Source organism: Sorex araneus, chromosome 1, assembly GCF_027595985.1.
Source record: "Sorex araneus isolate mSorAra2 chromosome 1, mSorAra2.pri, whole genome shotgun sequence".
Lineage (NCBI taxonomy): Eukaryota > Metazoa > Chordata > Mammalia > Eulipotyphla > Soricidae > Sorex > Sorex araneus.
Window position 1 is genome coordinate 50,615,857 of NC_073302.1, and position 17,394 is coordinate 50,633,250.

A 17,394-nucleotide genomic window follows, 5' to 3' on the forward strand; every position below is an offset into this window, starting at 1 on the left:
CAAAAGCATTATAGGAGTAAGATCCATTTGTTAACATGTAACTTAACAAGATGCCCCTTTGGAAAAGGAAGAGGGCTTCAAGGAGCCAACACACTGCCTGCTGGCTGTTTGCTCAATACTAATCCTCAAAAATCCACTGCCTGAAACCAGACAAAAGACAAATTACAAGGCTGTTGAGGAGTTTATTTTTCCAGATGGTCAACCTGAAGCTATAGTTCACTGGCAAATTAAGTCTCCTAATACAGAGAAATCCAGGCCAATCATGTGTTTAATAAAAAACACAAAGTGTGCTTCTCAAACAAATTACATGGAAACGTGGACAGAGCTGGGAGAATGTATAAAGGGCAGCACTTGCCACATATTGAGTTTCATCTTTCATGTTTGGTCAGTTGGTAAGAAAACGAAGCTGTGAAAACTACTTTGCAATTGTCCCCGAAACTCCTGTGGATATTGGTCTAAGTCTTCAAAGACATCCAGATCCCTTGATAAGGTCAAGAGCTGTTTGGGTTCTCAATAAATCATTCTCCCCTTTTCAACACCCAGATGTGACAAGAATCTCTCTCTCTCTCACTAAAAACATATACGTATGATATGTGTATGTAGATTATACATCATTACATATCTCCTAGATATATATGTGCAGGGCTGGAGTGATAGCACAGCGGTTGGGTGTTCACCTTTCACTCTGCAGACCTGTGTTCGATTCCTCTGCCCCTCTCAGAGAGCCCGGCAAGCTATCGAGAGTATGGAGCCCCCATGGCAGAGCCTGGCAAGCTACCCGTGTGTATTGAATATGCCAAAAACAGTAACAATAAGTCTCTCAATGAGAGATGTTATTGGTGCCCACTCAAACAAATCGATGAGCAACGGGATGACAGTGACAGTGATATATGTGCAGATACATATATACCACCTATGATCCATAGGTCATAAAGGTTATATCAATATAACTATAGATACGTATATTTTATGTATGTACGTATGTATCTAAATGCACTTTAGTTCAAAGTTCTACATACAGATCAAAGCTCTCTCAGGAACATGAACAACCATTTTGATTACATGAAGGCAGAAAATATGAATGAAAATAATATAAGAAAAAAATCAATCTGTACTATTGATTAGCAGGATAGTTAATATAATCACTAGTTTCATTAACTTGGTTTTTTTCAAACCAGAGTTATACTAAGCAGCAAGAAGTACAGGGAGAGAATATAATTAGGAATTAAGAGTCCAGTTTTCTTCATAATAATAGTCTAACAATAGGTGCTGCTCGCAAGAAAATAAATGCTTAGCAAAATAAACAGAGTAGGCTTGAGCACTCTGTATATCTGTATCATTTAACTTCATAGAAAACTAGAAAAACCATTAAATTATAATTTATATTTATTTCATTGATATTTCATTGATTAGGAAACAAGCTTAAAACATTGTTCTCATCAGCTAATAGTCAGTGGTGAAATTAGGATTCAAAACTTAGTAAATCTTACTCCAGGTAGTGTATGCCTAACTCCTAACATTTCAATTGCTTACTCATTCAATTGCCCAATACGTGTATCATCTAATTATTGTTCTCAGAAAAAGAATTTGTTCTTTTAGGTCTCCATAGATTAAAAGAGATACTCATTAAAAACAAGAAGTACAATTTAGTGAGGTATGTATTAGGAGATTGTGAAGTTGCTAATTGCTCAAAATAATAGAGATCCCCACTGGATCTTGGGGAGGAGAACTATAGGAGGCTCCAAGAAATTAGATTAAAATCCAGAATGCCTATCTATTTTGCCTTTCATTATAGAACCAAACAAAGAGAAATGTTCTAAACAGGATTAAATACAATTTGTATACATTTTTGCAAAACATTTTTATGCTCATTTTTTCATGAGCTTCATTTTTGTTTTTACTTTTTTTAAGCATCAAGATTCACTGGTGACTGTGAACAAGAACATGTTTATAAGAAATAAATTGTCAAAACATTGATTTAAGAATTTCATTTCTAAATCCCATAAAATAGCTTGGTTTATGATACAAAAAAATAATCTATTCTATATCCAAAATTTCTTTTGCGTCTGTTTGAATTTTATAGGCTCTCTTTTAGGATTCAATCTTCTATTTCTTTTAATACTTTCATAGCGCACTGGGTAGGGTGTTTGCCTTGCACGCGGCCGACCCGGGTTTGATTCCTCCTCCCCTCTCGGAATGCCCGGCAAGCTACCGAGAGTATCTTGCCCCAATATATGGAAGGGCCTGGCAAGCTACCCATGGTGTATTTGATATGCCAAAAATAGTAACAAGTCTCACAATGGAGATGTTACTGGTGCCCGTTCGAGCAAATCAATGAACAATGAGACGGCAGTGACTTTCTTTTTTGTTGTTGTTGCTTTTTGGGTCACACTTGGCGATGCACAAGGGTTATTCCTGGCTCTGCACTCAGGAATTACTCCTGGCAGTGCTCAGGGGACCATATGGAATGCTGGGAATCGAACCGAGGTCAGCCGTGTGCAAGGCAAATGCCCTACCCGCTGTTCTATCGCTCCAGCCCCAACAGTGACTTTCTTAATGAATGTCCTAACTTTCAAATTAGACTCATGCAGTTCAACCTCTCTCTTACACAGGTGACAATCACAGGCCTAGGCTACAGGATGAAAGTTGGCTCTCTAATTTCAACTTCATCCATGTTCTATCCTCATACCATTAACAGCAATTTATTCAGTCATCACTGGTAAAATCACTTGCTCTATGCATTGCCCAAAATAAAGTGATCTCTAGTGTTTATAAATCCATCTCTAGTGTTCACAGAAACCACGTAGATAATAGCTTTTAGTCTTATTTATAAACGTGGAAATGAAGTAGCAGAGAAAATCACTGACCCAATCAAAACTATGTGATTAATGCACTGTTGCACTGTCGTCTCGTTGTTTATTGATTTGCTCGAGCGGGCACCAGTAACGTCTCCATTGTGAGACTTGTTACTGTTTTTAGCATATCAAATACAACACGAGTAGCTTACCAGTCTCTCCTATACAGATACTCTCCGAAAGGGACAGAGGAATTGAAGCTGAGTCAGCCGTGTGCAAGGCAAACACCCTACCCACTGTGTTATCACTCTCCAGTCCATGTGATTAATAAATCATAGAATGACAACCAATAGTTGTTTGCTTTCTCACTAGATAGTGCATACTTTAAGATAAAAATATGCAACTTTTTTCCTCTGCATTACCACCTATTAGCACAATACCTGCTAGTGAATGGATGAATTTGAATAGGTATATGCTTCCAGTTGTTCTGGATAAACAACTTGATTTTCGATTTTACATTTCTAGAATCTTATTCACAGACTATTTTCACAGATCTCCACAAATGCCATTATGAAAGAAAATGAGGCTTTGGTTCCTTTCCTCGGTGGGATTTAACTAGAAATCTACAATCCGTTTATAGACACCTCCTATCCACAATTGTAAAGCTAACGTGTGCATAATCATTCTAGTTCTGTTAATTATTATTTACAAACTTCTGCTGAGTCTCTGAGATGATGATATTGTGTGGAGTCAGACTGCCTCAACCCATATCCCAAATCTGTCAGTAAGATGTGGGACTTTTTTGCCTACGTGGCTAAATAAGTAGATTCTTGGCTGCAATATATGAGAATTATAAAAATAAGATGTTGGAACAGTCTTGTTAGTACATATATTTGTGCCTACCTTAAAACATTTTTAGATGTGTCCTATATAGACTGGTGCTCAGAATAGTAAGTAGAATAGAGTAGTATTCCAATTATTTGCTATTACCAAACTAATTTCATTTTATTCTTATGTCCATGTTACACCAGAAAGTGTAAATATTATTATTTAACTTTTACTGACAGGGACATAGAGGAGGATTAATCGTGTTTTGAAGGTCACTGAATTTTAATAACTATAGTCCTATCTCATTGAGACTTGATCACGGGGTACCGGTAACTAAAAAGTATATAAAAACAATGTTGGTTTCTCTTTCCAGTGACAAAGAGGCCCCAACATAAGAACATTTTTGTAGGGTGTTCTCACAGGCCATTATGTTAAAATTTTGGCAATTTTATTTTCTCTCTAGTCATATAGTTTAGGCCCTAATGACCAAATGAATTTAAAAAAATTTTTAAGTATTTTATTTCATACTGGTTGCTGTTAATCTGTAAAGTACAGACAGAGACCAGGATGTTAGCTTCCCTTCCCTGAAGCTATTACTAAGCATTCTATACAAATTGGTTTATTTAATCCTATTTTAGGGATGAGGAAGTTGAAAGACTAAAGTTCCATTTACATAAGAGTGGAAATAGAACTGAATTCCAAATCTGTCAGTCTTATAAGACTGTGTCCCCTGTTCTCTAAAGACAACAAAAAAGCAGCCCAAATTTCATGTTCAAACACAGAGAACTATTGTCTCTATATTTGTTGTGTGTGATTTTAAAATGTTACAAAGTGATAGGTCTCTTTTCATAGTGAGCCCTATACTGTTCCCTGCTTGAGCTAACTAGTAAAACTACTACAAAAGATTTTTTAGATGTCTAATAAAAGACTACTGGTTTATGATAATTCCCAGGCTAATAAGACCATTCGAAGGACTATCAAATGCAATTTGAAATTGATAATGGGATACAATGTAATTTCTGCCATTGTATCATCAAAGACATTCTCTGCACTAAGAGCAAAACAACAAAATGGATAGGACTATGGTTGAAATCATGGAAGACTTAAATGACTTTTCTACCTACTAAGATATTCTATCATCTAATACATTAAAATATCAAACTTTCAGAAAGAATTGTGGATGATGGCCATTTCCTGATGTTTAAAGCTTTCCAGGGGTTAAAAATTTACAAAGCAATATCTACCACAGATTCTTAGTAATCCTTAGAAATATATGTTCATTTTCTCAGTCATATTACACTGATAGCTAATCCTTAGGAGAATGAGAATAAAAGTACTAACAAAGAACACATGGAGATTCTTAGGAAGTTGTAATACACATCTACAATGTTTTGTATATCACATTAGCCTTCTCTATAGAGATTTATAGTTTCAGGGTTTGACCATACTTCTGAGACAAATTATGAAATCTTCATCCATTTTCTTTTACCAAATCTGTCCACTACAATTAAAACATGTATAACATTTATGTGAGATTTTTCCACCCTCTGCTTTCCCACAGTTGTAACCCACATTTGGCAGTTAAAGGAGTCAAGTAAAAACCAGATTAAATATTGAAACTTAAAAATAAGAAAAACTAACCAAATGTACCTGAGAAAGGTCTGTTAGAAGCAAAGTAAATATGTTTAATAGAAAAGTATTCTCTCAAGTCAATAGTTCATCTTTTATATATTTCTTTATATTTCATTTTTTGTTTGGCTTTGAGATATACCCAGTGGTTCTCAGGACTACTTCTGACTCTGTGCCTGTGGATCCATGACGTACCCAGGTCAAACCTGGGCCTACTGCATGCAAAGCATGCCTTCAGTCCTTTGAATTATCTTTCTGGCCCTAGTTTCTTTTCTTATCCATCTATCCTAATGCTACTTATCGAGAAAGCTTCTTTCTAACGTTAAAAATTTACTTAGTCTCCAAAAAACTTTTAATGGGTATCTAAAAACCCTATATCATCATTAACATCATCATCATCCCATTGATCGTCGAATATCTCTAGTGGTCTCAGTAATGTCTCCATTTGTCCTAGCCCTGAGATTTTAGAAGCCTCTCTTTACTCGTTCTTTCCAATGGTGCTACATTGGAGGCTCTTTCAGGGTCAGGAGAATGAGACCAATCTTGTTACTAAATTTGGCATATGAATGCACCATGGGAAGTTTGCAAGGCTCTCCTCTCCCATGTGGGCAGGAAACTCTCGGTAGCTTGTCAGGTTCTCTCAGAGGGAGAACAAGGCTATAAGATGTCTTCCGGGAGCTTGGTTTTATAGTCTCTGGATGTTGGCCATTGGTGTGATTACACTGCACCAGGGGCAGTTCCTGGGTGTGACCACCTAGCTACTGGAAAATGGGGAATCTGGGCGGGAGAGGCCCAGTGCCAATCAGAAGAGCCTTGGAGATCTCAGCCCTGGGTCCCACACAACCGGGTTCCTCTGCCAGTTCCTTCATGCGTGAGGCTTGTCCAAACGTATGGAGAGAGGCCTTGAGCATGGCTGTGGCTAGGCTTTTGAGGTCTTCAGCTTCGGGGGCTCTGCTGGGAGGGGGAAGGAAACTGAAACTCACCCCCTCCAAGGGGTCCAGGGGGAGACAGCCAGGCTCGGGGAAAGAGACTCTTTGCCCCTATATACTCTCTCTATATATACGCTCTATATACACTCTAAAACCCTATATACACTCTCTAAATTCCTTTAGCATTAAAACGATCATCATCATCATTATCATCACCATCATCATCATCAGCAGCAGCAGCAGCATCATCATCTCATTGATCATCGGTTTTCTTGAGCGGTCTCAGTAACGTCTCCATTCGTCCTAGCTCTGAGATTTTAGAAGACTCTCTTTACTTGTCCTTCCAAACAGTGCCGCATTAGAGGCTCTTTCAGGGTCAGGGGAATAAGACCCATCATTGTTACTGGTTTTGGCATATGAATACACCACGGGGAGCTTGCCAGGCTCTCCTATGTGGGCAGGAAACTCTCAGTATGCTTCTATCTTTAAAAGATCTTATAAGAAGGGCTGGAGGTGTATCTCAGCAGTAGAGCACTTGTTTTGCATGTGTGGGGTTCTGTATTTGTGAGTCCTGGTGTCACAAAAACAACAGCAACAAAATCTTACAAAATACAGGGAGTGAGGCATTTGTCTTGCATATGGTATGCCCTAGTTTGATCTCTATCATGGTATAATTCTTCAAATAGCACCAGGACTGATCCCCATGCAAAGAACTGAGAATAGCCCCTAAAAACTCTTTGGTGGCCCAAACTACACCAACCCCTGCCCCAAATCTGACTATATTGAATAAGTTCTTATCTTTATTTCATTTGTTGCTTAAAAGCTTTAGTATGTCATTAGTAGCATAAAACAAGGCAAAGAGAGACACTTCAATAAATCCTGCAACTTGGAAATTGTGATTTGGTAGAAAAGATCATGTATTTTCAACTTTTAAACATGGTAATGATTTATCAAATTTTCAATGTTGGATAATTATTTAATTTATTAAATACTTTATTAAATAAATAAATTTTGAAAATTAAATGAATTTAATAAATACATTATTAAGTAATTAACTTTCTCATGTTTTCAAAATTATATGTAGATAAGGTCTATAAATACAATATTTAGACCTAAAATATGATAGAAAAGATAAAACTTGCCTACATTGTAAATACAAGCTGAGATCCCAGGTTTAATTCCCAAATCACTTCTGAGCACAGAGCCAGGAATATCCCCTACACACCACTATATGTGACCAATACCTCTCCAATAAAAGCAAATATGGGGTTTTTATTAAATGCATATACTGCACTTATATTAAAGTATATTAAATGCATATACTGTTAGTGTAGCCCAATGTTGTCTGCTCGCTCCAGGAACATGAAGTGAGGCCCATTGTTGTTACTGTTTTTGGCACATCAAATACGCCATGGGTAACTTGCCAGGCTTTGCCGTGCAGGTGGAATACTCTCAGTAGCTTGCCAGGATCTCCAAGAGGGACATAAAAAAACTGCAAAAAACTGGAAAACTGCAAAAAAAAACACAACAAAATACTACCAAATATAGCATGCTAAAAGAATCATATACTACAATTAAGTGGGATTTATCACTGGAATCTAAGGATGACTCATCATATACAAATCAATAAATGTGATACATCACAGTAATAGAATGAAAGCTAAAGACTGAGCAATCATCTTCATAGATGTTGGAAAAACTTGACAAAGTACATTTTTATGATAAAAATTCTCAAATCACTGGATATGGAAGAAATAAACCTCAACATAATAAAAGGTCATATACAACTAATCCATGGTTAACATCATACACAATGGTGAAAGGTTGAATCCTGTTTCTCTAAAATCATGATCAAGATAAAGTGTTCCCACATTCATCACCTTTATTCATCATAGTACCAGAACTTTATCAGGAGCATCAGACAAAAAAAAGAAATACGTAACCCCCCAATGAGAAAACAAGAAAAAAAATTGTCTTTGTAGACATTACCAGCACACAGAAATTATTTGTGTTACTATGTGCGAACAACAAACTATATTATAAAGTAAAGAAAGCAGTCTCATTCCAACAGCAGCACCCAATACAAAACATGTAGATATAAGTGAAATAAGGAGAAAGATAACATGCACAGAAAACTATGACATTGATTGAAGAAATTGAAAAATACAAGTGAAAATATTCCATGCCCAAGGATCACTAAGAATTAATATTGTTAAAATAGTTCTATAAGTCAAAGATATATATTAATATACATACATAAAATCAACCAAATCTATAAAATACCCAATATCAGGTGCCCGAGCCATAGTACAGCAGGTAGAGCATTTGCCTTGCATGCAGTTGACCTGGGTTTGATCGCCGGCATCCAATACAGTCCACAAGCACTGCCAGGAGTGAATGATTTCTGAGTACAGAGCCAAGAGTCATCCCTCCACACTGCCAGGTGTGGCCTAAAAAACAAAAATTAACTAATAGATTAATTAATTAGATACTAAATATTTTTCACAGAAATAGAAAAATATTAGTAAATCCTATGAAACACAAACAACAATAATGAGCCAATTCAATCTTGAGAAAGAGGACAAAGTTGGACAAGTCACATTTCCTGAGTTCAAACTACATGTACCAAAAGCCATAGTGAAAAAGCAATAGCAGTATAAAAATAGAATCATCAGCAATTTAAACAGAATCAAAAGACCCAAAACAATCCTACAATCAACCAATATTCTCAACTAATATTTGAAATAGGAGCCCAGAGTAATAAAATGAGAAAATATAAATAAATCATAGCAGGCTAACAATATATTCTTATGAAAAGAATAAAAGTAGGCTTCTCTCTTAAACTACTAACAAAAGTTTTCTTGATATGATTGAAGTCTTAAATGTAAGATCGAAAGGATAAAACTCCTTGGGAAAATGTAGAGAAAAAGGTACCTTGACACTGGTCTTGGCAATGACATTTTTGGATATGAAACCAAAAGCACAAAAGGTAACAAAAACAAATATAAACAAGTAGGGTCATCTCAAACTGAAATGCTTCTGCACAGGAAAGGAAATGATCAATAGAAGGAAAAAACAGGAGCCGGAGAGCTAGTCAAGGGACTGAGTGTATGCTTTGTATGTGGAACACGGGTTCCATTCTGTCTTGGAGCACCCCTGACCACAGAGGCACAAACAGTCCCTGAGCACTGCCAGGAATAACAAAAATTATAAATAAATAAGTAAAATGTATATCATGATGAATTCTAACTGGATCTATCAACTGGAATTTGGAATACTGTTCTTGAGCAAAAGTTAAATTACTTCATAATAAAGGCATATGTGTTTACAATGATTCCTTAGAATACTTAGAAACGCTATACGTCTCAGAGTAGGATTCAATTAAACTGTGCATTGGAGGCCATTTAGGAGACCAATTATTTATTTCTAGTATGACTAGATACCTGCTCTCTGAACGAAGAAACAACTTGGAATTTTCACAATACTCTTCAAACAAAAATTCTCCAAAGCACACAAAAGTGTGTTGTTTATATTCAAAAATTTTGACAACTCTAAATGTATATGTATATCTGTGCTTAGTAACATTTAAAGTTGCAGTGGAGATATTTTTTAAACTTCTGGATTTTTTGGATTTTTTAAGGATATATTAATGTTCCATAATCACTATTTCTCACCTTTACTTAAAATTCAATATCGAATTATTTTAGTAATGACAAACTGGATGTCATAACACTGTCAGTAAATAAAAATTTCTTTCTAATGCATATTTCTATATTTTCCTCCTACACCAAGCAATGGAAATTGTGATAGTATTATTTCTTTAACTTAGTATGAGTACAAAAGTTGGTTTCATGACTGAATAAAATTACCTAGCCTCAACTACTCTCTGAATGGAAAGCATTCTTTAAAAAATAATATAATATAGTTTCAAAAATTGAAAGGCAAATCTCCAAAAATTCAGAAGAACTTGCCTTTTCCTATTAGACAACTGTAATGATATAGTGAACAATGAAATATAAACAAAAGGAGAATGACAAGAATTATCTCAGTGCAAACAGCAAAATAATCCTAAAAAGAACCCTAGCAAATGCTTTACATTCTTGAGTCTGGCTTCTAAAGATATCAGTTTTGGAATCTTGTAGGATTTTCAAACTTCTTTTCTCTCACTAAATAAAAACAAACGAGGCACCCACATCCAGGCTTTAATTTTGAGGGAGATCTCAGAGAATAGGATGTAGAAGTCCTTTAGCATAGAAATTTTTACTGTGAATGCAACATTTTGATATATCTATTCAAACTGAATGTGTTCTCTAAAAACAGCATTATTATCTCCTTATGTTAATATCTCATGATGCTTTCTTTAAATTACATGCAGTTGAATAGCATTCACCATCATTTGTCAGTCGACCAACACTGGGATTTTGTTCTTCAAAGAACAATACCTGCTTTGATGATCTTTATGCTGAATTGTTCACCTCACAAAACGTGAAAATACATTCCTGTATCTTTCTGTAAGTTTCCTGTTGCTGTTTCTTTTCTGGAGAAACTGTCCTAAATTAACCAATAAATTGGTAATTCGACTAGCTCAAAAATACTCCCTTGGGGTGAGTTGTGTTAAATTCACATCACAGAAAAATACTTTCAAGAATTCTTTACAATTATAGCCAGATGAACACATTCCTCAAACAATTTCAGGATTAATATTAGCCTCCTAACAACATAGAAACCAAGATGATAATTACTGACTGACATTTTCCCCCATTGTCCAGGTAACTGGTCTTCAATATCTGACCAATTTGAAACCTGGGAATCTTGGGAGAAAGCATCAGGTCTGCTGCTGGGAAATTGAATTCAAGTGCAGCCCTGCTCCCTGAACACTCATATTCTTCTTTTCTCTTTATGCTATTTGTCCGTCTCTATTGTGCAGAGCTATCGTTTGTGCACACATTCTGTGTTAGATTTTCTACCCGATTGAGCTTGAAAAACCAAAGCTTAAGTACTAAATGTTTCCCTAAGGCCTGAATGGACTTAAAAGGACATAGGTGCAAAAAGAAAAGAAAGGAAAATAGGGGGAGAAAACACGGCTTGTTAAGTTGTTGCAATAATCTCATGCTGAGAATAAAGACCTTCAGAGTTAAGAGAATGAAAAACACTCTTCTAAATAGATTGCTTGCTTTTGTTGCACAGGTGGCAAGCCCTGGAAATATAAGATATGGGGAACAGCAGGGCAGCCTGCTAGCATTTCATTAAGCATAGAGAATAGCAGAATTGTGGAGTGGTTTCTTCCCACTTTACAAGACACACACAGGCTTCTTGACAACTTGGACTTCAGAGTACAAGTTTGCTGGTATGTTTTCTCCTGGAAATGCTCTCTAGAGAGAGTACATTTTGCACAAATTTAGAGAATTGCCCTTCACCAAGGATAAATGTTTTCATGCATGTCAGAAAATCATAAATATTTCTTTCCTTAATTTTAAAGTCAGGATGTGTCCACCAGCAAGTGCTTTTAAACAGAAGGAAAGACAAAGAGAAAAAGAAACACCCTTAACACACACAGTTGATTGTGCTTTGCAGTGTATGCTTACTATGCGTTACCGTGGTGAGCGGGGTCAGAGGTGGGGAGAGAGGTGGTGGCGGCTTTTGCACCACATCCGATGATGCTCAGAGCTTACTCCGAGCTCCGAGTTCAGCGATCACCCCTGGTTAGGGAAGGGAAACCATATGGGATGGCAGGACCAGGTCAGCCACATGCAAGGTGTGTACCTTACCTGCTGTTACCATCTCATTGAACCTATGCATTACCTTGTTTCCCCTTCTCTACAACTGTCCTCTCTACCTTGGAAAGAAATACGTTAAGATCTATAAGTTATCACATTAAATAGGCTGCATGAATGCTTACATTTCACATTGATTCAAATGTCAAACTGGGTCTTCTGTTCTTCTTGATTGCCAATCTCCTTCCCCAACTGATTCAGTTCTACATAAACCCATTTTAACTCCTCTCTTCCATTAGAGTCCTCTCCTAGAAACATATTCACTCACTGTCCTGTTTGGAAAGATGTTTACAATAACTTACTGAGTCAAAAACATTCTACACTTGACTTTTCATTCATTCAGTAGTATGGATTGAAAATTTACTTGCCAGGTACCTCGATCAGAGATTCTTCCTCCATTACCTACTTAAATCCTAGAATATTCTTCATTTTATCCATGCAAAACAGAGAAACGTTGGTTATCTGACCCAAAGTCAAATAATACATGATATACCCTCTCCACTATATTACACTGTCTCCTTTGGAAAAATACCCAAAACACAGTCAATGAAAAATCTTTTGTCAAATATATTGAATGTCTCCTGAAGTTACGGGTTACTACACTTTATGGATGAGGTGGAAAAAAGAGGTGGCTTAAAGAAAATAAATTGATTTCTTTAAATGTATATTTTATTTTAGAATTTTAATTGGGATTCTGTGGTTTACAATGCTATCAATGGTTTTTCATGTGCGTATTTCCAACAACACATCCAACGCCCATAGAACCACACCTTCTCCCAAGAACCCAAATACACCTCCCTCTCAAACCCTCCACCCTCACTCCACAACTATGTTGAATGGATCAGTTCTCACATTATGTTGCCTTTGGACTTTTGTTGTACCTTGGCTGTGTATTTTTAAGTCCCAAGTATGAGAGAGGTCATATTAAATATCTGGTGGAAACACAGGCAATGCTATTTTCAAGTTTCCAGTTGTTGTTTTCAAATTTTATTTTAGGCATCATGATTTACTATACAGTTAATAATAAGGTTTCATGCATACAATAGTCCAGCACCCCTACCAGCTTGCCTGCTTCCCTCCAACATTATGCCAGTGGCCTCCAATCGTCCCATCTTGTTGCCCCCCATCCTACACTATCTCATCTTCTCTACCATGGTGAGCTTCCTACTAAAGACAAGTTCTCGGTTTCTGCTGCCTTTAGGCATTTGTTTTTCTCTTTCTATATAAGAGAAATTCCTCCTGACTAACTTGACTCAATATGATACTCTCCAGATCCATCCATGTTGCAGCAAATTGCATAATTTTGTCTTTTCTTACAGCTGAGCATTATTCCATTGTGTATGTACTACAGTTTCCATAGTTTCTTTATCCAGTTGTCTATTCTTGGACACTTGGGCAGCTTTCAGATTTTGGCAATTGTGAATAGGGCCGCAATGAATGTAGGGGTGCAAATATCTTTTCTGAATAGGCTTTTGAGGGGACCCTTAGAGTAGATGCAAAGAAGTAGAGTTTCTGGATCATGTGAAAGCCAGTTCCTAGTATTTGGAGAAGCGTCCATATATTTTCCAAAAGTGTTGGACCATCAAAATTCCTACCAGTCATGCCTCACATGCTGGGGGGGAAAGGCAGCTGAGATAGAGAAGGGAGCACCAAGTAGAGGATTTAGGGAGGACCCATGCGGGTTGAAAGATGCGTGCCGAAAGTAGACTATAGACCAAACATGATGGCCACTCAATATCTCTATTGCAAACTACAACACCCAAAAAGAGAGAGAACAAAAGGGAATGCCCTGCCGCAGAGGCAGGGTGGGGTGGTAGGGGATGGGGTGGGGGTGGTGAGAGGGATACTGGGATCATTGGTGGAGATGAATGGGCACTGGTGGAGAGATGGGTAAATGATCACTGTATGACTGAAATGCAAACACAAAAGTTCATAAGTTTGTAACTGTACCTCATGGTGATTCACTAATAAAAAAAATTTTTTTTAATTCCCACCAGTCATGAATGGGGTCCTTTGCCCCCTGTTCATGTAAACATTTTTTTTCACTATTTTTTTCAAAATAGTATGGGGGTGGGGGATGAACAAAAACTTTCTCAAAGTTTTGACTTCTTCCTCAAAGCCAAAAGTTATTAAAAAGCAAAAACTCTGCATAACTTATCATCATTTGGAAAATGAAAACCAAAGCAACCATTATGCAGTTGCTTATAACCACTTGGTGGGGGTAGGGAATCTGGGAACACTGTTGGTGGGAAAACTTTGTGACTGTGTATCTCATAGTGGTTCAGAGGACAATAAACCTTAGGCAAAATAAAACACATGATTGTGATTCTTGCTGAGAGCAAGATTGTTCTAGTTGTTGCTACAGACTTTCCTAATATTGAGACAGGAATAAAAATAAGTCTCTAATACCATCCTTTAATTTAAAAAAAAAACCCTACACTACCACTTATGCCCATTCCCTACACAAGCATTAGATCTATTAACTCTGAATCAAATAATCTCTGTTCTTAATAAATGTAGCTTCCAGTAAAAACTATTGCAGAACCAAGAGGATTTAACAAGTTATTCATATTTTCCTTAGTATCTTACTTGCAGACTTTTATTTCTACAAATCATAGGAGGCCAAGTGTTAAGACTTATCTTCCAGTGATTCTACAAGATATATACAATTACTATCTCCCCTGATTTTTTTTTTGTTTTTTGGGTCACACCCAGCGATGTTCAGGGGTTACTCCTGGCTTTGCACTCAGGAATTACTCCTGGCGGTGCTTGGGGGACCATATGAGATGCCGGGGATCGAACCCGGGTCGGCCGCGTGCAAGGCAAACGCCCTACCCGCTGTGCTATCGCTCCGGCCCCTCCCCTGATTTTTGTTATGTTACATACTTCCTATCACAATTGGGTTTTCTATAGTCTGTGACCAAATTCTAAATTTTGAAGATCATTGGTGATGATATTGTATCTGCAGATGTGCCACATTAAGGAAATGTGCCACACTGAGAAACTATCTCTACTCGCCTTGAATGTTGGCAGGCAGAAAAGTGATTCTATGCCAGTTTTCAGACTCAGGACTTAAGAGACTTCCGCTTCCTGTTTCTTGGCACGTATTATAAAGTCAAACTGCCATGCTGTGGGAAAAATCTAAGAAGCTTTTATATAAAGGACTTCAGCTGGTGACCCTAGATGATCTGCCAGCCAACAAATTATCAAGTCATCCAGCTAAAGTCACATTGAGTACAAATTAGCTGCCCTTGTTGTGCCCTGATCAAAGTGAGGTTCTTGAGCAAAAGGAGTGATTATTATTGTGTTAAACAAATTTAGGGATGTTTTGTTATGCAATAATGCCTGAAACAATACAAAATATGCTCCTATATTACTTTGATTAGTGTTTTCACATCTCAGTCTTAAAAATACAAATCAAATGCCTCATTTAAGAATTTAGATTTCCTAAATATACTAACGCAAAATTACTTTCTTCTGTATTTCTCTAGTCCTTAGTACATCCAAGCTGTATTAAATAATGTTGATTATTATTATTATTACCAAAAAGTACTAAGATTTCTTTGTAAGAGTTGTATTGACTTTGTATTCTAGTGACTGAAACAATTGAATTACTTAAACTTTGTTGTGGTGATTCATATACAGAACTTTTATTTTTAATTTATTTTGTTCAAACTTTTATTAATCACAATGAATAATATTTGATAATATGTGAATAGGTTCAAATAAAATAAGGGTTCAGGTATATTGAAAGGTTTTGTTAGAAGGAAAGAGTGATCCTTTTTGCTAGCCCTTATGATTTCCAGGAAGAACATATGGGAACTAGCAAATATTTTCACACCCATATGCAAACCTATTTAAATTACTAAAATTTCAAAATAAAATTAAGTCTACTTTCCAAATGTCTTACACATAAACCCTCCAATCAATAAAACATATTTAATACACAAATATTGTTTCAGGAGTAAGTCTAGCCTGGACCCCAAATATGCCAAAGACTCATTTCATACATCAAATATTTGAGAAAATGTTAATGAATCTGTAAGCGTTGTTGTTCTTAATTCCAAGTACTCTGAGTTCTGATGTGTGGTCTCAAATATTAAAAAGAAACCATCTTAGAGAGATATCACAGAGAGAAAGCTTGCTTGTCTTATATACAGCCAACAAGGGTTTGATCCCCTGTATCCTATAGCATTACCTAATCCTCTACTAGGAGTGATCCCTGAGTACCATTGCCAGGAGTAAAACTTGAGCACAGTCCCCCAAACTAGAAACACATTTCAAAACAAACAAACACATGCATAATTAATATTTAACATTATGTCCCCATGTTATTATATAAAAAGAAAAATATGACTTAAATAAAGTTGGAATTTCACTTCTATAAAAATCATTATGCACTATTCTATTTATATAGACTATTAGCTCCTTAAGTTTGAGAATTTTGACTTGTCTATAAATCTCAAGACCTATTATAGTGACTGGTATATAGTAGGTGCTCAATAAGAGAAAATAATGATTAAGTTATTTGAGCAAGCAAACATAAGGAGCAATAACTTTACCTTAAGTCCAATCCACTGAAAATACTGTTTCTGCTAAGAATATTGTGTTACCTGTTATCTTCTCTATACATTACAACAACTTTTCCTTTTTTGTCTTAAGTATTAAGAAACCCTGAGCTGAAAACCACCAGAACCTAACTACAGCCATGCTCGAAGCAGAGAGTCTTGCCCGCATGCCTGGCTGTCTTCCCCAGGGCCACTCTGAGGGCATAGGTTCCAGCTTCCCTCCCCACCCCAAGCAGAGCTCCCAGTGGCCGAAGACCTCTGGAACCTAGCTACAGCCATGCTCGAGGCCCCTCTTCACACATTCGGACGGGCCTCACGCATGAAGATACCGGCAGAGGAACCCAGGTGTGTGTAATCCCATCAACGGCCAACATCCAGAGACTTAAAAGTGAGCTCCCAGAAGCGATATCTTGTAGCCTACTTCTCCCTCTGGGAGAAACTGGCAAGCTTTTGAGAGTTTGCTGCCCACATGGGACAGCCTTGCAAGCTTCCCATGGTGTATTCATATGCTAAATCCAGTAACAAGCTGGATCCCATTCCCCTGACCCTGAAAGAGCCTCCAGTGTGACATCATTGGAAGGGCTGAGTCAAGAGAGACTCCTAAGATCTCAGGGAAAGAATGAATGGAGAGGTTACTGAGCCCGCTCCAGAAATGGATAGTTAATGGGATTTCGTGATTGTGATCATAATTTGGGTGTGTGGGGGGGAAGGAATTGGGGAGGTAGAGTAATTTGAACAGCACTCACTGATGCCCAGGGTCTACTCCTGGCTCTGTGCTCAAAGATCATTCCTGGCAGAGCTCAGAGGATCATTGTGGTGCAGGGAATGAAACTGTATTGGCTGTATTCAAGGCAAGCACCCTAACCTGATG